The 27267-nt window shown below is 39.7% G+C and overlaps 1 protein-coding gene and 1 long non-coding RNA gene across 2 annotated transcripts in view; one reads left to right on the top strand and one right to left on the bottom strand.

The window, feature by feature from the left end:
• The window catches only part of LOC136010967 (uncharacterized), a 40083-nt gene extending 21233 nt beyond the window's left edge, over positions 1-18850 (bottom strand). Inside the window, exons 1-3 of the long non-coding RNA XR_010611115.1 lie at positions 18758-18850; positions 6045-6106; positions 5024-5158 (exon numbers count right to left, since the gene is read on the bottom strand). This is a non-coding gene — a long non-coding RNA (uncharacterized LOC136010967). The remainder of the gene's footprint in view (positions 1-5023; positions 5159-6044; positions 6107-18757) is intronic.
• A 236-nt stretch (positions 18851-19086) lies between these two features.
• NYAP2 (neuronal tyrosine-phosphorylated phosphoinositide-3-kinase adaptor 2) overlaps positions 19087-27267 on the top strand; it is a 169062-nt gene continuing 160881 nt past the window's right edge. Inside the window, exon 1 of the mRNA XM_065672667.1 lies at positions 19087-19172. The gene's annotated coding sequence lies outside the window, so the exon portion shown is untranslated. The remainder of the gene's footprint in view (positions 19173-27267) is intronic.

Genomic DNA, 27267 nt, shown 5'->3' with positions numbered 1-27267 from the left:
TCTTGCTAAAGGGGCCAAAAGTGAACACAATACAAACAGCAAATATATGTGGAATGTTTACCAGAAGCATTCTTCCAACTTCCAACTATTTTGAGACTCATCAGACTTTCTGAGATCAGACATAGCCTTGAAGACTCGTGGTCAATGAAGCTATTCAGCCTGCACACATTTATACAAGCACAATGAAGGTTTTTTTACTGATACAGATAAGAGAATAGGATTCACACTCCATTATAAATACTACTTTAACTGATCACACAATAGGACCTATAAAAAGACCTAAGTTTTTTATTTGGATAAGGGGAAGGAAGCACAAGTTGCACTTAATGAAAAACAAAAAGCATTGATTTATTAAAGGCCCTGACAGTTTCAGCATCAGAGCCATCAGTATGAGAAAAAGATCTGCTGGCCTCATGAAAACCTAAGCAACCTAACCATCACCTTCATCAAGCTCCAAACGCTGAACAAGACTTACAGATTCAGCTTGATGAACAGAACTAATGGTGAATATTCTGACAAAGCATTTTTCCCCCCATCAGAAAAAAAATGATGAGCTGTATTGAAAACATTTCATGGTAGTATTGATTTTTTATTTGTTATTTTAGGATAAATAGGTCCTTAGCCCTGTTGGGATGTTAACTGCAGGACTTCCAATACTTCTGAGCTTCATTTAGTTTCTACTTAACCCATGTTGCTCTAGCTGAGTCTGACTGGAAAAGTAGGCCTCTTCTGCATATCCCAGAAATTATCCAGTCATCCTGTTAACTACTCTTGCATGCTCTTTCTCTCTTCCATCAGAACTCTAATACTTTATACAAATAAACAGTAGTAACACAGAGAAAAAGAGGGTACAGCTCCAGATGCAGTTGAAGATGGGACACTGAGATTCAGCTCCATACTCAATGCTCATTTCTACCCACTAGGAAACTCAACAAGGATAGCTGACACAGCCTTAGGAACACAGCACTCATCTTGGAGTCTGGCTACTGTCAGTGCAAACCAGGCAGGTATGGAGTGCAGCCTCTGTGATCCCAAGGGTCTGACCTGTCTCTCAGGGCTGTCTCCCTAGAAACTGAGGGAGGATAAGGATAAAAAGGAACTGGAATCAGAAAATACTTGGTGAGATAGGAAATTTGTGAAGAAGGGAGGAAAAAGCCTTCTCCTACAGGAAATGCTGCATTCCTTGGGGGCACTGTGAACTTTTGATTTCAAACTCCAGATTGACTTGATTTCAACTTTCTGTCCAGGCACTTAATTTAATAGAATCTAAAATGAACTGACCCCATAGGACTCACACAGGTCACATCCTAAGTCTGCTTTCTTTTTCTGCTTTTTCTGAACATTTTCAGGTCCTGATCCAGTGAGATTCTGAGCTAGTTCCTTGAGAAGCTCTAAGCTCTTTGAACATGCACTGCAGTCAACAAAAGAAAAGGCACTCAGTATCTCCCAGGAACAGTCTCTTATACTTTAAGGGCTGCAATAATTTCAGAGCATAAGGGAGTTATGTACTTACCTCACCTGCATATTGATGCAGAACATAGACATTAAGTATAAGGCAGCTAAAGGTAATTATTCTGATCATTAAAAATTCTAATCAGAATAACTTTGAATTTAGTATTATGCTACAGATACAAGACACAATCACAGAACTAGTCACCTTCCCATTTCCAAGGAGACCTGTATATTCTGAAGCACTAAGTACTACCCTTCAGCTACTTTGTGCAATGCTTAAAGCACACAGAAAAAAAATGGTTTGATTACACATACAAACAGGAAATCTTGCAAAATGTTAAAGCAGTATTGCAGTGACATTTCCTTCTCTGTAAGGATAGGGAAGCAATTTCTTATAAAAAAAGCCAACCACTTTCAGCATAAATAGTATTAATTAGAGAGGAAGGAAAATTAGAATCTTGGCTTTAAACATACCTCTTTTCAGGTGGCCTTTTATAAATATATTTAATTATGACTGATTTACCCAACTACATCCTTCCTTTGGTACTGCAATCTGCTTTTGGGTCGCTCTAGACCAAGTACCTACTGAATGATAAATCAGAGGTTAAAAATCTGTTCTGCCCATCACGGGACATAATGCAAGACAAAGCTGCCCACTCATGGCAATGTCCTGTAATGATGACCTCCACAGGGTTAAGTAATCCGTACCAGATGAGGATCTGACTAGCTATTGACTTAAGACAGGTGTCATACTATGCAATTCACATCACTCTACTGTGGCATGCTTGAGGGACAGTGACATAGCTAGAACCTTATTTCTCCCTCTTTCGTATATTAGATCGGAAAGCAGGGGAAGGAAAGGGGGGATAGGGGGGAGGGAAGCATGCTCTTGCCCACTGAAACTCAGCTGAAAGGCTAGCTGTATCATGTGATGGTTATCTAATTGATTCAAAAGTCACCTTCCTATACAGTCTTCTAGCTTCCCAGACACAGACTGTTGCAGTCTCCTCTCATATATTTTTCAGAGGCTTTTCTTTTAGTGTATGAGAGGAATAAAATATCAGACAAATTATCTCACTAAATCATTCTCTTTAAACGTCTGCTTTCCTTTTCATGTTTGTCTCTGACCTACTGTCGATCCCATTTACATGAAAAAACTACTGGAGCACTTCGCCTATATCAGCATTCATTAGCGGCTCCAAGTGCCTGGCACACAACAGGGGTTTTGCCTACTATGCAGTTTGGGGATGTTCTCGTCAGAAATAGGAGCAGATAATGAGGAAAGAACACTAATCTATACCATTTCTGTCACCAGTGGTCTTGTTTACTTCAGCAAGCAGTAATGGGGAAATATTTTCACATGCCAGCCTTCCTCCTGCAGTTTCTGTAGTCAAAGACATTTTTAGGTCTGTTTTCTCCGTTGTCTGCTGTTATTTATTGCCCTTCCCCCATCCTGTACCACACACAGCAACGTGCTCTGAGCAATGAAGTTTAAAGATGCATTCCTGTACACTTGTGTATCAGGAAAGCCAACTGTGTGTATTAAGTTTGGCAGGACTCAGCCTGAAATGACTGCTCCAAGGACCAGTGTGAAAAGTGTTATCTGCTGAAAATGAAAGGTAATTGTACGTAGGATTCCTGGAAGTCTCTATAGAAGTCAGGTTGTCTGACTGGCAGAATTATCAAATAGATTTCTCTGTAGATAACACATCTGCCTATCCACTGGCCTGTGGCTCTGCTGCAGGAACCCATACAGACATAAGCTTTCTCTATTTGAAACATTTGAAAATTGTAAAAATCTCCAAAGGAAAATTTTCTGAATCAAAATATTTTGTTTTCTTACTGCATTTCCTATGCTTGCCTTCACCCGAAGGCTCACCCACTATATGCTTTCATCCTGCTTGTGGCTCAGCACCTAGAAAAAACTTCTAGGATACCATTTTTCTCAGCTGTCATTATAATTTGACTGCATTTTAAACATCACATAACTATATATATACAATGTATATAGCTATATATAGCTACATATATACACACAATGTATATAGCTATATATACTATATATAACGCTATATATAACAGAGTATTATCCAAAACTGGAAGAGAAATACTTCTGATGAAACATTCATTTGCTGAATTTAACTCCTTTTCCAGATCAGACAGTGACCCTTTGCACATGTGCCATAGGAGGTTATCTCAGCACTATTTTTAAATGACATGAAATGATTCTGTAGTTAAAAACAAAACTTAAAAAGATCTTTGTTTAGGTAGGTGTCATGGTCCTACTAGGACAACAGGTTAACATCTGAGCCATGCGGCTCCAGAACTGTATCTTGTGCAATACTTAAGTTTGTGACAGGAATGATTTGAGGGGAAATAAATTAAAATTTGGCCTTTAAAAGTTCTCATTGATCTTAACAGATTTTGCTACTAATCATGGCTTATGTAGAAATTAGAAAGCCAGAGCAAAATCATTAGAAGAATTTCCATTTGACCTAACCAGAGCCATTGGAAATAATCTATATATTAGATCAAAGAGATCTGAGAGACCTCCCAGTTTTTCAGGATGCAGTAAAAATTAAACAGCACCAGTGAAAATTACAGCCCAGCACTGCTTGCTAAGGACAAATTCAGAGATCTCCAGGACCACAGAGGTCTCTGGACAAAGCATGTTCAAGAACCTAATCCAAACAAGTACAGTAGAAGGCTGACATGAAATCTTCAGTTATAATTAACAGACACATAAACCAAACTTGACAAGGAGCAGACACATGAGTAAAAAATGCAGTTGAGATGATGTGCCAAGTCTGACCATCACAGGGATGTTAAACATGGAATATGCGTGAAGAAATAGTTTGTATTTACTCCTTACTAAGATAAAGAATTCTGACCACTACATGAGACTTGCAGGTCTAATTTCTTTCTGAGACCAGTGGGGGACTGTATACCCAAATTCTCTTTATTAGATGGATTAATTTGCCAAAACTTTCCCATTAAACTTTTTTCTTTATCATAAAAAGCTGACAAAATGGAATCCACTTGTATAAAAGAAACAAATTCGGGAAACTTTAAAAAGCAATCTTCAAAAAAAGTAGAGCTGAAAGTATTTGAGTTTATAATGTGGATCTTGGCAACCTCTGCTTTCAAGTTAGTACTGGAAGGGAGAGAATGAGGGAGGTATTTCTGTAAGAGCTTGCTCTATACAGATGGGAGTTGTAGATTCATGGGCTATGGAGTATTCTACCTTATGTTTTGGTTTATTCATGGTACTTAAGAATCAAAAAATAAAGAGGTATGCTTTCAGTGCATTCTGATTCTTTTATCACTTCATACACATTTCCCCTTTATTGACCACAGGTGATCTTTACATAGTGCTGCTTCACAGTTACATTTGGCTCAATATAGATGGGCTGTAAAATAGTCCCAAGCCTTAGGAAAGCCTTGTCTCACATTCAGAAGTGGGTTTCCTTAGCTGAGATAGATAATCACTAAGCTACTTAGCCCAAACAGCCTGTCAGCCCTGTTAAAGATTACTAACCCCAGAATATATAAGGCTGAAGAAAATACATACATGTACTTCTGAGAAGGCTTCAAAGCAGATACTCGCACAGTCTGTTCAGGTGTTTCCAGTAGGGTGAAGGAGAAAAGAGCTATCCAGGATACCAATTGTTTCTCTTGTCTGCTAAATTTCCTTCCCCTACCCATCCTGTTGGGGAGAAACCAGAAAAAAGATAAAAGGATTCTGCATAGCTGGTCCCAGTTTCCACCCTTCTGACAGACTGTCTTGCTTTGCTACCTCAGCTTTCATTACAAAAACACAAATCCTGACAAGCAAGGCTGTGCCAGGGCTTCCCTGTGGCTTTTCACAGCAAGGTCAGAGAAGCAATTTAACTTAGGGTTTAACAGTCAGCTCTTAATTGGAAAACTCTATACTGCGAAGCGGTGAGGTAAGCAAGTTAAGCACCACACTAGCGCAAAACAGCGCAGTACAGCATAAAGCAGGTCCCACTGAGAAGGAGAGCTGCAAATCTGAAACACAAAGAAAGCGGAGGAGTGAGAGGCACACCCAGACATCGAAGGAGGATTTCTAGGCCACTGCAGCCAGAGTGTGGAACTGCCAGCGTCTTTGACTTGTTGCAGTCAGTGGGAGTTGTCTCTGTGTAAGGATTACAGCTCAGCAGGCCTTTAAAACAATTTGAGCTTTACTACAACAAAGACTTGCACCCTTTAGGAGTGTCATATTGAAACACCGTTGAGCATTTGACTTCCATTTGTCTAGCTTGTGCACAACAGATATGGCAAATTATCACTTCTTGCCATTTTCAAGCCCTCCACTTTACAAGACTTTTATGTTCTTTATGAAGCTGGCTCTCCCCTCCTTTCCTGTACTCCACTCTTCTGTAGCAAGAATGTCAGAAATTATATGCTTAATAAATTTTCCTTGTCAAATTGCCCTCTTAACACCAACCAGGTGATTATTTTTTTTAACATATTTCTCTAAAATAACATTCTTAACATTTTGTAGATCAATTCCAGCACACTAGAATGGATTTCAGAAGTGACTGTCAGTATGAAAAATTAGCCTTACTTACTGTGCTTTCTGCACTGGTAAGGCAAGCTGACAGGTGCATCATCAGCAAGCATCCAAGGATTCCTGTGATTAAACACTCAAGTTCACATCAGAGCAGATGAAAGGATTTAAACGCTTACATTCTTAATTTTTTTTTTTTTTTACCCCTAATGAACTAACTTTAAATATTTAATGATTCTTAGAAAGCTTTTGACTATGTATTTTTTTCTAAATGGTATGTTAAGAAAAAACTTCCCAAACTAATCCATTTCTTTCTCATGTGACCTCTTACCTACCCCATGAAAAGTTTGGATAAAGCTTATCTAAGGTCTACAAATAACATTAGGTAGAATAAAAATTCAAATCAGCATTGCCAAGTTTTCCAAAATGAATATCCTTAAAAATAATATAGCTGCATGTTGGTTTTGGTAATAGAGACAAATGGAATAAAACCAAAACAAAAACAAAATCTGAGTGAAGCTGACAGACCTTTTTTCTCTTGTATACTCTCGACTTTCTTAGTTACACCACATTATATAAAAGAGTTAGTAAATTATGCAGCTGTATAGGACTGTTCCTCATGCACTGTAAGACGAGACATTTCCTTTGTTCCATTTTCAATTCTAAGGTATAAACTGACGGACTGTAAACTGATTTCCCCTTCCCCAGTGTTAAAGGTATTGCATCTGCAGCCAAGGAACTAGGTTCTAATCTGAATCTCTTACAAAACCAGTGAAAATATTGATCAATGTTAATAATTTAAAGACTGGGTCCTTCCAGTTCAGTATCATTTATCTGTCAGGATAAGAATACTTTATAAGACAAGTAAAAATCCTGTCACTGGTACACATACTGAGATGTTGGTGCCAGCACCAAACACGAGTAATAATTCTCCTGCTGAACAGTATTTCTGCACAAGCTAACTTATCAACTTGAATCATTCTAATGCTACTGAAAAGAGCACGGGTAAAGCCTATATATGAGACACATCCATTTTTATGCAAGACAGCCTAATTTAAAAATAGAAGCATATAATAAAATAAACTTGTATACTGAAAACAATGCCCAAGCACTTGTCAGACTGAAGCTCCCACAAGTAGGATATCCCAGAAACCACGTCTTTCTGCTGCAAAATGCCTCACTAAAACCATTGGTGCAGCCCTTCTCCCAGTTTGAAAAGGAATTTGAACAGTAAAAAACATGACTTAGCAATACTGTATATTAAGATGAAATGAAAAGTAAAACATGTTGCCAAAATTGTTTGCCAACAACCACTCTTCAGAATGTATGTAGGCACACATTCAGTTAGGAGAACCTGGCTTTCCTTCAGTCTATCCTTCTACAGATTGAACAAGCAAGGAAATAGCAAAGCCCACCATGCATAAAACCTGCCTAGAACCTCTGGAGCTTGCACCAGGTGAGAAAACCCGGGTCCTTGTCCATAGGATAGCAACACCCAGGAGCCAGCTAATGGAGAAAACAGAAGGTTGAAAGAAATATCAGCATCTGGCTCACACCAAATCTTCTGGGAGGACAGGAGACTAACCTACTTTCCCTCCTGTTAGCACTGCCCACCACGGCATACACACTCGGCACTACATGGCATAGTGATCAATGATTTCCTCCCTACACTGCAGCTGGTTCACCACCAGACTGGACAGGAGAAAGCATTTCACATGGTGCAAGGTAACCCATGCCAAATACATTATGCCACTAGAAAAGGACAGCAGATGGGCCAGAGCATCTGCTTTGCAGTATACATAGACTACAGCTTAAGTTCAGTGCACTCTATCTCTTCAGGCTTCCTCTGTTTTACAGGAAGTTTTGAGATATGATGGTTATTATGTATCTTGAGAACCAAGGCCCAGATAATGCACACACTTTTCCCAGTACCTTCAGCCCTCTCTCAAGTCCAGCTCAGACAGAAAGCAGAATTAGGGTGAAGAAATACAATAGAAAGAACACCCATGCTTTGAAAGAAGCAACACTACTCAAAAGGTACAGCATATTTTCCTCACATAATTACTTTTCTTTCATAGGTTTTCTTCTTTTCAATAAAATAGAGGACATGCATTCAGCCAGAGTAATTAAATTTCATTTAATAAAACATTTAGGGCTTGATTTTGAAAGGGAAAGAAAAGAAAGATGGGAGGAAAGGAACAACACTGTTTTCACAAAGGTAAAGTCAAACACACAATAGCAGCTGAATGTTTTTTAAAGCCCAATCCCACCAGGAGCTCCAAATGCCCACCATCTCCCACAGACGTGCAGTATTTGCCACTGTCTGCACTCAAGTTTTCATCTGCTGACAAACCTGAAACAAATCTGTGCTCCCCGAAAGGAAGCTACAAATGCAAAGACAAAAAATTGTATGTCACAGATCATCATCCTATCTAACGATTTGGCTGTGACAGTGTAACATTCCAGCAGAAAAACAGCATTTAATTGGACTGACATGAACATTATAACCAGAAATAAAAGGAGAATTCAAACAAATGCCACCTATGGGTATAATCTTTGCTTAACAAATAGCAATTTTAATAGTACAGGTAATTTGTCAAAATGTTATCACCTATATCAAAAACAAAGGAAGAAAAACTAGAGTAGTACTCCAGAAATGCACTTTTTCCAGGGATCAAGCCTGGAAAAACCTGTAAAAGAAAAATAGAGATTAGTGGTCAAGTCATCCCAAAAGGTCTTGGATTCCAGCACTAAGGAAGGGATGAGAAAGGCTCAAGATAGAAGGCAGCAGGAATCAATCTCCTGAAATGATTTATCTGATTTATACCATATTCACATCTAGAAAGCCTATGGGAAAGAGGTTGGCAAAAAATTCAGCCATATTAAATGGGCTGGTGGCCAACTGTGGCCCACAGCCTGCAGGCATTCTCACTCTATAAACTACAGGGAAATACAAGGTGAATCTACCCTTGGCTTCTCTGTTTTCAGGCTCAAAGACTGGATTTTATCCATAACTTCAATCTCTTGTGAGTTACAAAGCAGACTCCTGAGAAACCACCTCTTTCCTCAGCATTTCTTGGTCCCCCAAATCTCTTACTGAAGTAATTAGGTAGCAGAGCTTACTTTAGTCCCTGTCCTATAAGGCTCTTTGATCCCTATTGCTGTCCCTTCTCTCTCATTTCTCAAGGTCAGATCTTACTCCCTAAGCAGTACACAAATAAGTGACAACTTCAGAGCAAACTAAAAAAATCAGGACTGAGTTCACAACAAAAAAGTACCTTGCTCTGAGAGAGAGTCAGGCCCTGAAATTACAGACAGTAATAGGTTACAGAGAAGGTGGCTGGCCAGTGGGTGGAGAAGCTGAAAAAAAGACAGAGGGGAGCTGTGAACGCAGCACAGCACCTTGGACTTGATTTTCTTATCAGGTAACACCCCTGTCCTCAGAGGAGTTACCCTCGACTTACACTTGTGCAAAAAAGAATTAGATCCTTTAGCACTGCCAAGTTTCAACAAGCAAAGATAGATGAGGTGCTCAGAAGCAACAGTATTTTCTATATTCAGTATCCAAGCAACCCGATGAGGAACACCAACTGTGCTGCTTTTAATACACAAAGACTGCAAAGGTAGAGAAGAAAAGGAGAAGAAAAAAAAAAAGGAAAAGCTAGCAAAGAGGCTACGCTCCCACTTGAAGCTTGAGCCTACTTCAGAGGAAATGATGTAGCCAACCCGACAAGATAATGCAGGACCAAAGTGCTAGGAACCCAAATGAATACCTGAATTCACCTGATAAACAGATGACAAGCTCTAAAAAATAAACATCCTTAAAAAATACTGAGGTAAACAATCCCAATTCATTGCTTACTTATACAATAAAGTTACATGTTCTGTTCTCTTGGAGACCAAGTAGCCTGAGTCCTCAGAGTCTGACACCTTCCTTCCCATCCCTGTGTGTTCTGCAGGCACAGGACCAGCACTCCTGGACTCACACTCCATTCTCAGACTCATTTACTCTGCTGTTGTGTGTTCACAAATTTCTATATGGATTATGGATATTTCATATTCATACAAAACATTAATATTTATATGGAGTGCAATAATGAGAGCTGTTCACATTCTAAATATAAAAAACCCCATCTATTTTCAGTTACTGTTCTTTCAGGTACATATGACTTATACAGATACTTTTAAGTTCCTCATGATAAATTAGGAATGGGCAGCTATGCACTTATCTAGGTCCCCCTGTCTTAAAATACAAGTTACTTTACTATTACAAGAGTGTGAGTTGCTAATTTTCCTTAAATCATCCCCAGCTGTTAGTGTCAATTCTCATTTTGCACAGATGCAAATGAATCAGTTGTCACAGGAGACAGATAGTCATGATTTCATTTACAAATTATTTGTTTCTATAAAATATAGAAAAATTATTTTGAGCATCTAGATTCAGCATTCCAGTGGTGCCCATATGGAAACAGAGGAAAAGATCGTAATTTCTCTGAATAATGAAAAAATATAATCTTTTTATAAAAACTATTGATACACTGCATTTAGGCTTTCTTGTATTTGTAAAAGGGATCAAATAATCAGATCACTGAAGGGGGTGGAAGCAAAGACCACTATGTCAGGTTGGACTCACTATCCATCATGTCTGATGTCTCACGCAAAGCAATAAATCCTTCATGATTAAATAAGGTATTTTCTACTTTCTGCAAAACAAAACAGATCTTCAAGACCCCAATGCACCAACCCAGCTGGAAAAATGTTGCGTTCTGCCTTTGAGATAACAGAACTAGATTAGATTTTGGACCATTTAAATTCTCTGAACACTTTACTCTGACCTTGAGTTAGTCTTAGTAACTTAAAATTTACCCATTTTCCCCTCTTATTCTTCAGTTTCAAAAACATCAGCTCTTTGGAGCTTATCAGCAGTCACTGAATCAAAACATAACAATTCAATATGCTCTCTCTTTCTGGCCTGAAAGAACTTTCTCATTTGTGACAGCTTTGCTAATCCAGGAAATTTAGTCCCTGGTCTCGGATCTTTCAGGATCACTGTTACAGAATACAACCCGATGTCCCAACTGTCACACTGCAGTGCAATGTCCCTTCTTTTAAACTCTCAAACCTGTATTATTTTCATGAACTCAGCAGTTCATGCCCGGTAAGTAATTACTCATGGTCTATTCTGCCAAAAGCTCACGGTGAAGGCCTGGAAAAATTCCAAGCTGAGAAAACAAAAGCATTTCCCTTATAATACAGTGAAACATTTGTCACCAAAGCTCCTCATTTCCTCTAACGAGGTTTCAAGTTAAAAGGTGTCAGTTTGACACCATATGCAAAGCTGCTAGGTACCTAGATTGGAAGTTAGCACTTTTATTCCCTACAGACACAAGAAGTACACATGAAGGTTAGAACAGATGGTGGGGAAGTCAGGAAACGTATGCTTTTATCTGGACACTGTCACACTAAGGAAACAAAAGAAATTACCTTTCCTCTATCTGTTGATACCACTCTTTGTTTCATATGGTTTCAAGTTTGGCAGAGGAGAGTTCATTCTTTTTACTTTCCTGCTTTTCCACAATAAACTAGTTCCAACTCTTGGGGCGAACTGAGTGGGCCCTATCCCTTCTCTGTCATGAGCAACCAGGGAAGGAGCTCTGCAATTACATGTAGTGCTTCATGAAACTCTTTAGCTGCTTTATAATTGTAAACAGATAAAAATGGGAGCAGATGAATTAGATATTTTACCAGTTATTGCTTTATGAATTTTAACTGCTCAAACACCAATTTACAGAGAGGCTCAAAAGACATATAAACGTTCTACTGGGACAGAAATAGTGCAAATAAGGAAGGGAGATTTCCAGTTTTGTCAATCACAAATATATTACCTTGAACAAGAGAAATTTTTCCAAAAAATGAGTCTTCAAATTAAAAAATATTATTCTTGACTGAACAGTTCAGGTCTGCTCTTCTTACAAAATGCCAGCATTTTTGAATGCTTTGAATTATACCTGGTTCTGCCTTCCAGTGGACTAATTTCAGCTGGACAGAAGCCTCTGTTCACCAGGAACATATTATGTGAAAGATGCTATAAAGCCTAAATTCAGCAGGGTACATTGAGATCCAAAGAAAAGTACATCCCAAATCCTTATGACATGAATATCTGCCATATGAGGGATTGCTGTGATGATACTGAAACTGGAGAAGAATTTCTTGTATCTTTTTGCCATGGCTTCTAGGAAACTGTGTGCCTCTAACAGCAGTAATTATGACTCATACACATACTCTACCACCACAGGACAAAGATCAAAATGATTTGAAAGTCCCAAGATCTTTTAATTAAACTGTAGCTCTGTCCTGAATTTTAAATATTTCTAAAAGTCACTTAATGTCTCATTTATCAATGCTCTACTGTGGTTTTTCTGCTGTCTGAAGAGCAAAAACTAAAGAAAAATATTACTTACAATGTGTTACTCATCAGTATCTGGAGAAAAAATTCTATTGATCACATTTTGCTGTTACTACAACATGAGTAGCTGTGACATTTCATTCACAGTTGTATAGTAACAGACTTTGTGATCATGAGGACTCCTGAGTACAAGCTGGTTAAGAATCTTAAAAAATACATGAAGCAAAGGGAGCACACATTTCTCATGCAGAAATAAGTTTCTGGATGAAGGATGTTCTGCCTTCATTCAAGAATATATTTTACTAGCTAAACCCCAAATGAGTTGTTCACAATATTTTTTGAGGATTTATTCCCCAGAAAAAGTCATGCCTTTCAATTTTTCATTGCTGGCTTTTGACAAACTAAAGGTAAATTAAAAGCATTCCCTCTGATGCATTAAGGTAGAGTATGATTCTTTATGCTCCAGTTACTGGAAAGATCAGAGTTGTGGAAATAATGAACTAAAAAATGCTATGAAATATACAGTTCCTTTAGCTCCATAATCTGGGCAGCTTTTCCAAAATCAAAAGCTTCTAAGATCCTAAGAAGAACAGAAGATGATACTAAGAGAAGACAGTTTTAATAAGCTGCAGCGGAGCTATTATGCCCACATCTTTCTGCAGACTTACTTGTTTGACAGGTAAATTCTTGATGCCTTCCTTAATAGCTTATTACACAGTAACCAAATAGACACAAACCTAAGAGCAAAAGAAAAAAATAGAAGAATTGTAAAAAAATATGGAAGAACTGCAGTTCTTGCTGAACACTGGTCATGAAAACAAGCTGTTATAACAAAAAGTGGTTGGGGGGCACTTCCTCCTCCCTCATTTATTTCTGCCTAACATGACAATACCTATCTAAATTGCTCATTCTAGTCTACAGCTACAACAGTTACTGGTTTATTCTGAATTCACTGTTTAAAGAATATGTGCTGGGAATAATACAGATCTGTAAATAACTCATTGTTCTTTTTTCAGCCACTGAGACACTTTGAAAAAATAATGAAAAGTTGGACTTAGAGAATGCAGAATAGCTGAAAATCACTCCTCTGTGGAGTAAAGGGAAGCTTCAAGAGGTACAAAGGTAAAGGTCAAGCAGGCAGAAAAATGCTATGTATGGACTTACTGAGACAAAACCCAACTATTAAACTGGAAAAGCTGCCTGTCAGTATGTAAGCTGGACAAGGATTTAGGGTATTTATTGATAATAAAACTGAAAAAGTGCTGAGGGTGAACACAGACCATAAGCTAATCAAAAGTATGCAGCAACATTCCCACAAGCAAAGAGCCATGATTCCGGGCTGCACAGGCAAAACCCACTGCCGCTCAGATGGCACATGAATCCTGCTCCACATGACCCAGATCTGACAAAACTGACAATATCATATCATCAGTCACCACTTCCCCAACACAACACTGAGACAGAGAAAGGTTTCCTAAAATTAACAACAGAAATGAGTGAGAGGTTAATTTCTTTTTGCATGGGACATCAGGAACTAACACTGACCAAATAAATACATTAAGCAGCTACAAAATGGTCCTTATAGGCATAATGTAGCTCAGTTATGCTAAACTTACAGGTTCAGTCTCTCAAAGAACTTGGCCAGTTTATTCTGTGCTAGAAGAACATTCACAGGCAACTGGAAGACATATATTTCATTGTGTAGAATCTCATACCTCAATTGAAATGAAGAAAGATTAAGTGCACTAAATATATACAGCTTGACCAAATGAAGGCTAAAAGGCAATAAGACTGCATAAATGAATTATTTAAAATAAACACCACCAAGGAGAGGAAAAAAAATAAATACATAAATAGCACTAACAGAATGAGAATGAATACATAACTGAAATATAAGGCAAAATTTTGAAAGCTTGTCATGGTTTAAACCCAACCACAAACCTCGTTCACTCACTCCCCCCTCTTCTTGCCCTCCCCCTGCTCCTGGAGGGATGGAGAAGAGAATCAAAAAGAATGCAACTCCCACGGGTTGAGATAAGAACAGTTTACTAACTAAGGTATAATACAAACCATTACTGCTACCACCAATAATAATAATGCTAAAGGAAATAACAAGGGAAGAGAATACAACACCTCAGCACCAGCCAACAGATAACTCGCCCCACTCCCCACAGCCGAGTACCAACTGATACCTCGTCCAAACCTGCAGTCCCAGCCCTTCCGGGGAACCCCCAGTTCCATCCTGGGCATGACGTGCTCTGGTATGGAATACCTCTTTGGTCAGTTTGGGTCAGGTGTCCTGTCTCTGCTTCCTCCCGGCCTCTCCTCCTCCCTGGCAGAGCATGAGGCTCAGAAAGTCCTTGGCCAGACCAAACATTTGAGCAGCAACTAAAAACCATCAGCGTTATCAGCACTGTTCCCAGGCCAAAAAATGAAAACATAGCATTGCACTAGCTACTAAGAAGGAGAAAAATGACTGCTACTGCTGAACCCAGGACAAAGCTATAAAAACCCATTTTCTGGGGAAGCAGCTGAGAAGCAGCCTGAAGGGACTGAACTAGACAAAGACTTGGAATCATATACTATAATGTAATTCTCTCACCGAATATTCCAGGAGATCTTCCTACCTTTAAACACCCCACAGCCTGTGCCTAGTCACATTCACAAAAAAGTATAAAACCTCCAAACCTCAAAACCCAGAACACATGCATGAACTAGAGAAGAAAAAGAATCACTTTAAAATTGGACTTTAATTCTTGGCACATAAGTTTGTGTGGTTTAAAAAGAAACTTGATTTTATGTTTCTTTTAGCAATGCCATTTCATAAGTATGTGGTATAAAAAAGGTACTCCTAAGACTACAATGAAAAATAGATACGAATGAAGCTGGACTAAAAATTCAATCATTTCTTATGTACCCAGGCACCAAAAGAGTATTTGCGAGTGCTCTTTTTCAATACAGTATCAGATCATAACAGCAAAGAGGTGCAGCTACTAAATACACCCTATAGGATAATGAAGAATAGTGTGTCTAATTTTCTTTTAAGAAATTAAATCTCTCTATATGCCTATATATTATGTACCACATATAAGCACACAGTGTTAATTATATTGTGAAAAATACTATGTATTGTGAAAATCTTCAAGAACTCCAATCAACAGTAAGTTTACCAATAGAGGAACTGGTGACCCTCAACACACAAAGCAAGTTGGTGGTGTCACAGTGGTGATATTTCAGAAATCAAAGGGCATTTCATAATACTTGCTTCTTATAAGTAGACCTCACAAGTTTTCACAATGCCACTTTTGCTCTTTTGCAGAGCAGGAAACAGAGCTAAAGGTGTAAAGTGGATTCCTGAAAGTATTTGACCAGGCCTGTAGTCAAACAAAGATGCACTATGCACAAGCTGTGCTCCTACTGTTAACCACAGAAAAAAAGCCAGAGACGAAGGGAATGAAAGTTATCGTTGTCAACTGTAAGGAAAGCATAGAGGGAGAAAGTATGGTTAAGTTGCTGCAGACTAGAGCAGGTCAGAACACATTGTTCTTTTCAAGCCATGCTGTTCAGAAGGCTGTTGTGAAAGAGAAAAATTTTCACATGACAGCCTTTTGGAGGCTAGAAGTAGGTTTTTAAGTTGCTTTTTGGCCTGATTCATTATGAAACACACAGTGCTCAATCTTCTATGTACCTACAAGTCAAAAAAGGTCTTGGCTAAACAGATTTTTTGAAACCATACCATTCAAAACAATATTTGACAGTTTCTGTTCTCATTTCAAAGAAAAAGAAATTGACTTTGAAAAAAGTGAAAAGTACTCTAAAGAAAACATAATTGTTATCCTTAGTCCTTTAGAAAACTAAGATCTTCAGACCTCCTTCATGATTTTTTGGGTGCTTGATTCCCCCCCGAGTGGCTTGAAAATACTACTCTGTTTACAACTATAAATCTGTCACCTTTCATAAGCACCAAATTCACTTTAAAAATAAATAATTATAAAGAATGCTGTCACAAGACAGGCAGCAATATGTCCCACATGTCATAAAAACTGATCAGCCAACTTTTAGGCAGCATGGACAGGCATGAGCCAAAATGCCTGATTAAAATATTCTACTGCAGTTCCACATCTCTTTCAGATACAAACTCCTTACCCCCAAGACCTTTTCACAAAGAAAAAAGTATTTTTCTGAGAAGCTGCCTTACAGCAAGAACACTGAATAGGATTCAGAGGAAGGTATCTTGCACATTACGATGACCATGATATTTTTGGGTTTCTTTTTCCCCCCAAAAAAATAAAGTTACAGTTTAAGAAAATTAATTCCAAGTCTAATACAACAATTTCTTCTGTCTGTATGGAACATGAAGGGATTCACTTTAGCAATATTTCCTCTAACAGGCCTTGCTGTATAAATAAATAACAACTTGAAACATTCCCCTTAAGCGCATTGTGTTTATATGCTTGTAAAAGAAAGTTACATGAATATCCAGAATCTTCAGGTAACTTACTATGTGTCAAATGCTTTGACAAGCCTATTGCTCTTGTTGTCAGAGGAACAGTAAATTTACACTCTTTATAACTCCATTCAGAGAAACTCACACTTTATCAATAGAAAGGAAATGGACTTCCCCATTTCAAACCTCAAGTGAGAGCCCTGACCACTGCATCTCAGGCTGTCCAAACTCCTTTGGATTAGCTGTAACTCCTGTAGTCCACAATAATAGGTTGGGAGCAGTCTGTTGTTGTAGGGGGTGGGGGGTTGTTTTTTTGTTTTCTTGGCAGGTTTTGGGTTGTTTTTTGGTTTGTTTTGTGTGGGTTTTTTGTTTGTTTTGTGGGTTGTTTTTTTTTTTTTTTGGGGGGGGGTTGTTTGGTTTTTTTGTTGTTGGTTGGGTTTGGGGTTTTTTTGGGGGGGTATCACATAAACTATTCTTGGGGTTGCTGTTAGGCTATAATTGTCATTTATACCTAACCATTTCTGTTACAGCTGCCTAAAAAAATATATGTGCTAGAGAGCCAACCCCCCCCCCCCTTAAATTAAACTACTGCTCCACATTTTCAATTTCCCTGAGGAAGCAGGACTTTTAGTAACAAGCTTGTTCCCTTTCATCCATGATTACCAAACCTTTCAATTGCCTTTATTGCAGCTTCTGCATTTTTAAACACAGTGAAATACTGAGTCCACAGTCCAGCCCACAATTACTTACAGGAAAGTAGTGTTACATCTGAAGCAGAAAACAAGGCTAATTGCCACCTTAACCTCTGTGGAGAGGCCAGAGGCAAGTAGAGGTCTCGAGAAGGAGGTCAGAATCACCCATTATGCCACCAGAAAAACACAGTATAAAAATACAAAAAAGAACAGTCACTGTAACACCAGGCAGAGGGAACCACGAAAACAATTGCACAGCCCTAGCCTGTGTTCTTTTGTCAATGACTATCCTCAAATGGTCCCAAAAAATGAAACAGGAAAAACCCTTAAGGGAATATAACACTCATTAAGCAACTCCACTTTCATTAGTGAGTGAAGGGCTGTCACAAGTGAATTGCTCTTTGTATTCACTCTTGCAAAACTCGCCACCTGTTCATTTCCTCCTCCTTTAAGCCAGATGAAAGCTTGGAGTCACTATAAAAACAGCAGCCTAGTGGTATCACAGCCTGCAGCCATACAGCCTCAAGCTGTGACCCCTCAAGCTGCAGAAGGATGAGGCTGAGTCACTACATGGGCAGGCCACAGTAAGGGAAGTGTCCCCACCGCACTAAGCAGCACTCCATGCACGACCTGCTCTCAATTCAATTCAGGCACTGCAGAAGAGGTACATAACAGCCAGGCCTTGGGTCTGGGTACCCATGAATGCTCCCAACTGCACCAACAGCAGACATTACCACCCAGTACCAAGGCATCATTGGTATCTGTCTTGTGCAGCCATTATGAAATGTGCATGAGAAGCCATGGCTAATGGGCCCACACCAATGCACAGACTCCCCACAAACAGGACCTGGCTATTCCATGGTGTTTCCCAGAGGGAAAACACCACAATGACTCGGCTACCTGCTGCACACCGCTGAAGAACTGCTTCCATGTGTCTTCTACCGACTGATTTCCTTACTTCCCAGGACCTGCTCTGCACTGATAAATCCCCTGCTTCCATTGTCCCATGTTGCTCCTCACACACAGCACAGCCGTAGGCACACTGAATTGGGAAGAACTGTATACATGCTTGAAAGCTTCTCTATTTCCCTCAAGTCATTCAGCTCAATAATAGACACGACCTCTCTGCAAAGCCTGTCTCTCTGATTCCCACACACACTTCCCACTTCCCAGTGATGGCTCCGGCTGGATGTGGAGCTGCTTGCAAACGAACACACAGCAACACTTACCAGGCCACACAGGGCGCCTTCCATGCCAACCGTGCCCCGCCTGCTACCCTTAGCTACACTCTCTGGCCAGCCAAGGCTCTCGGCAGGAGCGGAACCGCCAGGCCAAGGCAGGACTCGGTGCACACCTGACTAGCGCTCCTGCAGATGGCAGCGGCTCCTTACCCCGTTTTTCCTAAATGAGAATCACCCAAAAGGATTCCTGGGGGATGGCGAGCCCCGTCTCCTGGGGAAAGGCGGTGGCGCCGGCACCTCGAGTCCCACTATCTCGTGTGGGTCCGGATCGCTTTTTACCACCTCTGGCCTGCCCGGCGCAGCCTCACCCGCAGGACGGAAGGGGCAAAGGCGCCTCCTACTGGGGTCACAGCTGTTGTGGTAGCTGAGAAGATGGTTGCTGGAGGGGACCGGTGCCTAGCTGGTAGGCTGGGACGCTGGGCTGGGGTACCGGTAGGGCCTAGGGGTGGTTGGAAAGGTTTGTCCTGCTCAAAACCTGAGGAGGTATGGTGGAAGAGGGACGGCCTATGAGAACAGAGCATTGCCGCTCAGCGTTACTTGGAGGCGTCGAGGGCAGACCCGACACGGAGTGGGCGCTGAAGGGATGTGGGTGTGTAGCTGGGTGTTCTGCAGCGTGTGTTACAGCTGGCGTGTTGTGCGCTAGCTCTGCTGCATGGTAGCTTAGCTTGTGCTTCTCAGCGTACTCTGCCCTGTTCGATGTGTTGAGGAAAGCAGTGTGTTTAGGGCAGGGGAGCAGGAGAGCCTCACAATTAAAAATCCCTGCGCCCAGCACAGCGGAACAGCCCTGGTGCTGAGTGAGAGAGCTTCCTGCATGGAAGTGCTAGTGGTTGCTGCACTACAGGAAACACTTTTGCTGGTCCAAACTCCAACCTGCTTTTCTGGAATGTGGTTTTTCATAGCTTTTAGGATCAAAAACATGGGTTTAGGCATTAGTAATTTCTTTGAGAACAACTCCATTCTCTTCCAAGAGAAAAGATTTTGTGCTATACGAGCATTTAGGGAGGTGCTGTCTTTATACTTTCAACATTATTAGTTCTTTTCACTGTGTGCTGCCCTTTACCCTTTTTTGCCACAGCACATTGTTGTTTCCTCTGCCTTTCAGTATGTTCCATGAGTGGCAAGTGCTGAAGGGTGGGCAGAAGGTGAAGGCTGAGGCATGGTACCCACAGCTGGAGCTTTGCTCTGGGGAGTAGCCACTTCTCCTTGACCAGCAGCAGGCCCTGGAATAAGGTGTCGACAGCTTGTGAAAGAACTTTTCTAAAGACTTCAGCTGTGGCTTTTGCAATTTGCTAGTTTCCAATTCGTGAACTTTCCTTGTGAGATTGCAGAAGAGGAGCCTGGGCATCCTCACTATTTAGTGTTCTCCCTCCAGTGTCTTGAGTACAGGTAGAAAGTCTGTGATGTTATTGTCCTTTCAGCTTGTTCTTCATGTGTCCTTGATACACACATCTCTGTTTTTGCCAGGAAAGACATGATACCTGATTAAAACAAAGAAAAAAATAATAAAAAATTAAATATCTTGTAAGGGTTATGTCTAGGGTTTTGGGGGTTGTTCCTCCTCTTCTCTTACTGTGATGGGCAGGAAAATGGTTTTCTATTGTCTGCAAGTGGAATTTCTTCATCCTTCGGATGAAACCAGATAATCAAGCTTAAAGGTGAGTTTGGACTAGAATTAGGGATTCTACCTTCTTTGAGGAAACCTAAAGGAAAATCACAGCACTACATTTCCTGCACTGGAAGTAATTTCCCTGTGTAAAGGTTTGTACAAGGTAGCATGTCTCCCGAGCCTCTTACAAGCCAAACTTTCGCACTGTGTCCGTATCCCTGACTATGGCTTGCCTGGGTAGGATCCAGGTTAGCTATTCCTCTGCTCTAATTCAGCTAAGCACTTAAACTGTTTCTAGTCGTATATTTATCATATTGACTTGAAGCCTTCATGGGGATGCTTAGTGAAAACACTGCCAGTTTTCTACACTATGTTTCTTTTTCAGTATTTCTGAACATCACGTTGTGTGTTTCTTGCCTCAGGTCTGTGAAGTACTCACTGTAAACACTGATTTTATGTCAATTTTTTCTCTCTTTGGTGCCCTGCTCTCCTTCTTTCCAATATTTCTTAAAGACTGTGCTGCTGTGTGCTATTGCATGTCTGCTGGCTGGAATATCAGGTAAACATTCCTGAAAAGGGACCAGAAGTCCAGATTGGAGTAAAACACCAAATCAGTTTGATGTAGGTCATGTAAGTTTAATGAGAAAATTGTCCCTCCAATACAAAAAGATAGAGCAGAAGTGTACCATCTGGAGGGTGACATGCTGGTGAGCATGCATTTGTGCATTACATTTAGATAGGAGCAGGAGGGAAATGCCAAAATGAACTATCCGGGGAGCAGCAGGGGGCTCAGTCCTCCCACCTCTCTAGATGTGGAGATCCCACTGGAATTTGTTGAGGGAGCATCTTGGAGAGCGGATCCTGACTGTGTGAATTCCTTTTTTCTGCCTTTTCTCTGATTTTACTATTTGGAAATGTCTGTTGGTGCTTTTCATGCTGTGTCATAGACTTAGTGTCTGATGTTTCATGTCAAGGCCAAATGCTCAGTCTTGGAAGTCTACCATAAAAAACAGGTGTGAAAAAAAGGTGAAAAGCTGGGGAAGGTGTGAATATCAGAGGTGCTTTCTGTGTTTCAGCTGTGTTGTCTTTGTATTTCTGAACACACCCATGCTGTTTCTTTAAATCTGTAGCAGGAGGTGGACAATTTTTATGTGGAAGCCAGAGGGACTTAAATTTTGCAGTGAAAAAGAGGAAATCTGACTTCTCAGAAGAGGCAGTTTCAAAACTTTTGCTGTGAAAACTTAATGTCTATGATATACTTTCTGGAGCCAAGCACCAGGAACTGTCTCAATTATTGTTGCTCTTGAATCAGTCGTAATTATGCCTCAAAAATAATGTAAAATGGATAAGCTGGGAACTTTTCATTAGTGGAAGAATATGATGAGAAAAAGAGACTGTTTGGCAGTATTGTTCCATGGCTTTCCTGAATATTAAATTTCATTAAAGAAGATACATGGATTTGTGATTTCAGGGTACAGTCCATGCCATCTGGGGAAAATTCTTCAGAATTAGTTTTTTTAATTATTTTTTTCCTCCCCTTAATTCAGGAGGAATGGGGACAGGAATTAGGGAAGGACAGGGTCAGATGTGCGAGTTCTCAAATGAAAAGTGTAAACTGTCTGTATACATCATAAATGGAAAAAATGGAAATGTATGCACTGAAACTGGAGTTACAAAGATGCAAATGTTGAGTTTGAATGGGCTCTGAAGAGAGCCTGAAATTCAGATTGGAGTGTCAAGGCCAGTCTTGGTAGTCAGAGTTCAACTTCTTTTTTTTTATTGAGGAGCTGCAACACAGTGGCTTAGGAGCAAACCTTTAGTTTGGGAGGCTGCAGTCTGTTTCTGTCATTTTGTGTGTGGTGCTGTTACCGTTGGTGTAATTTCCTTGTTCCATAGCTCAGGTCGAGATGCATTATGGATAAAGATGAAGAGCTGGAGTTAAGAACTGAAAACACCTTTGTTTCCTCAGAGACCTCCCTTTAGAGGCTGACGAGGTTGGAGATGAAGGCAGGACATGGGCAGAACCTGTGAAGCCAATACAGCTGTCAAGTGAAGTAGTAACAGTTAAGCGAATTAATTTCACGAGGTGGAATTGGTGGTTGTTCTCTCCAGTAAATTGCAAGTCATTCAAATGCTTTGGTAGTACAGCCAATTTTATTTTCAGCATATGTTGCATATTTCTTCTGCAGTTTGTATTTTCCCTTCATGTTTGTACTGAATGCAAATGAGAAAACTAGTGTTCATTCTGTAGGAACAAACTCATTCAACATATCTTCTAATTAATAAATGAATATTAACCTTAAATAATACGTTATATGGGTGTCATCCTAATGCAGTGTACTGTAAATTGGTAATACATAGATTCATCAGACCACACGGACCCTTACAAGCTATAGCCATGTCTATCAGTAGAAAATGAATAATAAATCATGTAAAAGGAACCCATTCTCAGAGTTCAAGTGCAGAATATACTATAAAGATATATAGTTGTGCCAGGGGAGGTTTAGATTAGGTATTAGGAAAAATTTCTTCACTGAAAGGGTTATCAAGCATTGGACCAGGCTGCCCAGGGAAGTGGTTGAGTCATCGGCCCTGGAGGTATTTAAGAGATGGGTCGATTTGCCACTTAAGGACACAGTTCAGTGGTGGCCTTGGCAGTGTTAGGTTAACAGCTGGACTTGATGCTCTTAAGGGTCTTTTCTAACCTAAATTATTCTATATATTTATAAAAATGCCTTATTTTGATTGTTTTTTCTTTGTTTATATAATACTTCTTTTAAACAAGTTTCAGGAATACAGGAATATAACATCATTAACACATGCAATGTAAATGTTTTCTGTTGGACTCTTGTAGCTCTCTGAGTATGTCAAATACTTGACCTTTGTAGTTACACACTTAAGCTTTTCCAACTGTCAGATAAACAGCGAAATGAAACTCGGGAATCCCTTGGTCACTGGACTTTCTTCCTGGCTTTTTAAAGCCTGGAGGGGTAGAATGTATCTTTGCCCTGTGCTGTTGTCATTCTTTCATTCTGCTTGTGAGTGGGCATCCTCAATGTTTTCATCTCATACTGTTTGAAGAGCTTGCCAGTCTGTTATTTTTCCTTCATCCATTGTGAATTATCCTCCCCAAAGTCCGATGCCTGGAAAGTTCAGAATTGCTAACAGACACCTAGCAGCTCACAGTAAAAAGTGCTGCATTCCAGATCTGCATTTTGAACTTTTTCATTTTTAGACAGATGTCATGGACTGACATATTTAGTTTTAGAACAGCCAAATATTCATTTCCCACTTCATTTACTCTCATCCTTTACTGGAACCTTTTCAGGCTTATACAGTCTTCCCTGGTTTTTTGCTTCCCAGTTAGCCTCTTTGTTACCAGCTGTAGTTCCAGAACTCTGCTTTGGGACTTCTGAGGAAACATACAAGATGTCGTATCCTTGAAGGCTGCATGAACTGATAGGAAACAGGGTGGTGGTGTGAGTTCTATAAGCACTGATTTTCCTTCAGAGATGTAAGAGACCCCTGTGCACTTGTTAACCTCTAGGAGCACAGGAAATAGCATTGTGTAATGTCTTTTTGTGTTTCCAAGTTACAGTACTGAGAGTTTGTTTGGCAGGTATAATTTTCTTAAATCTGGCACTGGAAATATACGGTTTCTTACAATGGAACAGATATAGCAAGAATAGCAAGTCAGTACATTTCTACATACCTGTGTATGTTACTTTAAATTACATCTTGTTCAAAAGCCCTGTTTAAAGTAATATCAATGTGATTTTTTGTTGTTTTTTTTTTTTCCTGTTAAGTTTTCTTTTTGTTTGCTTGTTTGGATTTTTGTTAAGTATGCACTGTTTTGCATTACACAGCTGGTAAACTTAGGGGGGAAGCATTTTTGTCCTCATCAGAGACATCAGGTAGGTGTGGGAAGACAGCAGTCATATTCTGCATAGCATAGATGTATCACTTTTGAAACCACGTATGCAGGCCTCCTACTTGCAGTGTGAAGGGAATATGTTCATTTCTAATGAATATGGCTTTAAGGCTGCAATTAAAACTGTGACTTGTGTTAATTTCTATTAACCGCTTCAGCTGTGCTGTTGTTCCTAATAGGCAATAATACTTAAAATGGCATTAGGAAATCTGAAGCATGCTGCATTTGCAATTGTTTGCTTTAAAGTAAATTTTGCTTCATTGTAAGTGTCCAATGTGATTATTTGGGAGTCACTGGTGATAATGGAATGCTTAGAGCTGTTATGAAATATGAGCTAATCAGCTTTAAGGAACAGATGCATGGTGAGATAGTCAAATATTTTCCTGTTCTGACTAACTAAAGAAGTTCCATTTGGCAATACTAATCAAAGCAATTTAAAAAGATTTTAAAACCAAATGAACTTGGAAAAAAGCTCTGAGAGAAGTTCATGTAAATTCTTTCATCTGTAAGGTTCAGAGTAACCTCTAGGTCAGTCACTTTGCAGTAATTTGCAGAAATATAAATGCCTTAATTAAGCAAGCTTTAAATAAAAAGAGAAGCTAGAAATCATTAGCTTTAATGTATTTATACTTCTGTGCTTTGCAGCAAGGGAAGAAAGTGTGTTAATCTCAAGAGTCCAAATGAGATTGCCACTATAGCCTCAACATTCCTGTAGGAATCTTCACAAATTCATCTGCGTCGTAACTGCTGCCACATGGTGTTAGCATAACTAGCTAACCCAATTGAGCAGATACTCTTATCTCAGGCAACTTAATCAATCCTTATCATTGTTTTCAAATATAATGTTTTCAAGGGGCCAAGTATTAGCCCAGATCATGCACTGATAGGCAAGCAATTGCTTAATGGAATATATTGCATACATTTGGTAAGTGAAGGCAGTGATCTCAGCTGGGACCAAGATGTAACTCTTAGATGTTTCAGGTGAGTGCTTTGCCTGTTAAATGAAGCCACTAAAAAAGAGCACTACAAAGTATACTACTAGTTAGTGTTTGCATTTTTTTTTAGTTTACATGATAAATACTCAAGTACTGTTCTGCCTGTTTTTTTTTCTTTTTTTTTTAATTGCTAGATTATCTGAAATACCCTCCTTCCTCTCAGTTTGCCTACCCCACAGACTGGCAAAGGTCTTGAGATAATTGTGGGGGATGTTTGGATCTACAGTATGAGCATAGATCTAGATACAAATGTTCACAGGGCAGCAAGGCTCTGTGAACGAGATAACCAGGCTGCTATTCTCATGGTGCTTGTAAGAATATAAATGAACAGAGGTGTTGTGGGTGAATATATTCTTGTAAAATAATCCTGCTCCCCACCCCAGAGTTCAGAAGCAGCCTTTCCTATGGATAAAGGGATATATAACCAGCATGGGCTATTGGGCACAAATGTCTACTGCCAACTGTGCTACATACTTTCAGTTGTTCATTGAAGTGCCATATTACAGGCAGCAAAGCAAATATTTGGAACTCTGCTGTGTCCTTTCTGCAGTGAGGAGCCAGATCATCCTGTTTTATGGTCCTATTTGACCCCATGCAAGCTAACGATATCATCAGAAATGTAATAGACTGGGTCTTCTCCAAATCTGTAATGATGCTGCAGGGATGTATAACAGTAGCTACAGCGAAGTGTAAAATACATCCTTTCCTGTTCTGTTCGTATATGTCTAAATCACATTCCCTGATTTGAATATGCTTGAGATCCCTCGCAGTGTCCTTTTTTAAAAAAGACTCCATGAATCTTCCAAATTTCAACACCTGTGTCAGCAGTCAGGCTCAATTTGCTTGAGACCTAAATGTGACTCCAGGACAGTGACGTATTTTTCTGTACTTGAGGAGGGAAAGGAGGAGGAGAAAGCCACACTGCTTTGTGGGTTTGGTCAAAAGAAGCTGATGTTGTGCGCCAGCCAGGTGGGGTCCCATGCCTTTTCTTGGTTAAATCTGTCACTTTTGATTTTCTGTCTTGAAAGACCTCTAGTAACCAAGTTGAAAAGGGAAGGTTTTCAGTGTAAGGTTTGAGCTCGCATCTCCCTTCTATAATACTTTCACCCCACTGCAGTTCATGGTCTTCCAGCCTCCACAGCAACAGTATCAAATGACTAGGTAGTGTGAATGAGCCAGGTTTGTTCTCTTGATCTTGTACAATGGTTCTGCTTCTCAATGAATGGAAAAAGCAATGCCTTTTTTATGTTTGAGGCTTCTTAATTCAAACAGTATATATCCAGAGTCGCTCCCTTCTGAAGACTTAAAGTGATAGAAAATAAATGCAGTATTTCCTTTCTGTGATTATCCAAGAATATGGTTTATATTCTGGATATAAAGTTCTGGCCTTATCATTTCATGTGTCCCCGCTGCTTAAGGTTCTGTTGGTAAAGAACTGAGACTAATTGATGCTTAATATCAATCGAATAGTAATAAGGAAGGAGAAGTCATTACTAAGGCTGATGTGAATTAGTAGTAAAGCTATTGTGGCAACAGCTATTATTGTTGTTTACTTGGTTGTCTGGACCATTGGCTTCTTATATAAAGTGGGCTATTTGTATAAAAGATCTATTTACAAGAATGGTCATTTCCCACACAACATTAAAAGGAAAACAGTGAGCAATCATGACACATCTGCTAGATTCACTCAAGCTCACCCAGGTGATGTTTCATATAGGAAGAAAAAGGCAGATTAATGATCAGATACAGAATGAGGGAAAATCAGTGCTACCAGAAATACACATTAGCAGACCACAAGCTGAACATAAAGCTTCAGTACCATGCCGCTGCTTGAAAAAGGCAAACAAATTGCTCGTGGGTGAATGAATAGGATAATCATATGCAAGACATTATTGCAGTCTTGGAAGTTAGTTCTCTTTTGGGAGGGGTATTTTGAGAAAGATACAGACAAAAACTCCATCTCTTC

This window comes from Lathamus discolor, chromosome 3, assembly GCF_037157495.1.
Source record: "Lathamus discolor isolate bLatDis1 chromosome 3, bLatDis1.hap1, whole genome shotgun sequence".
NCBI classification, from domain to species: Eukaryota; Metazoa; Chordata; class Aves; order Psittaciformes; family Psittacidae; genus Lathamus; species Lathamus discolor.
This window is presented reverse-complemented; position numbering and strand designations above follow the sequence as displayed.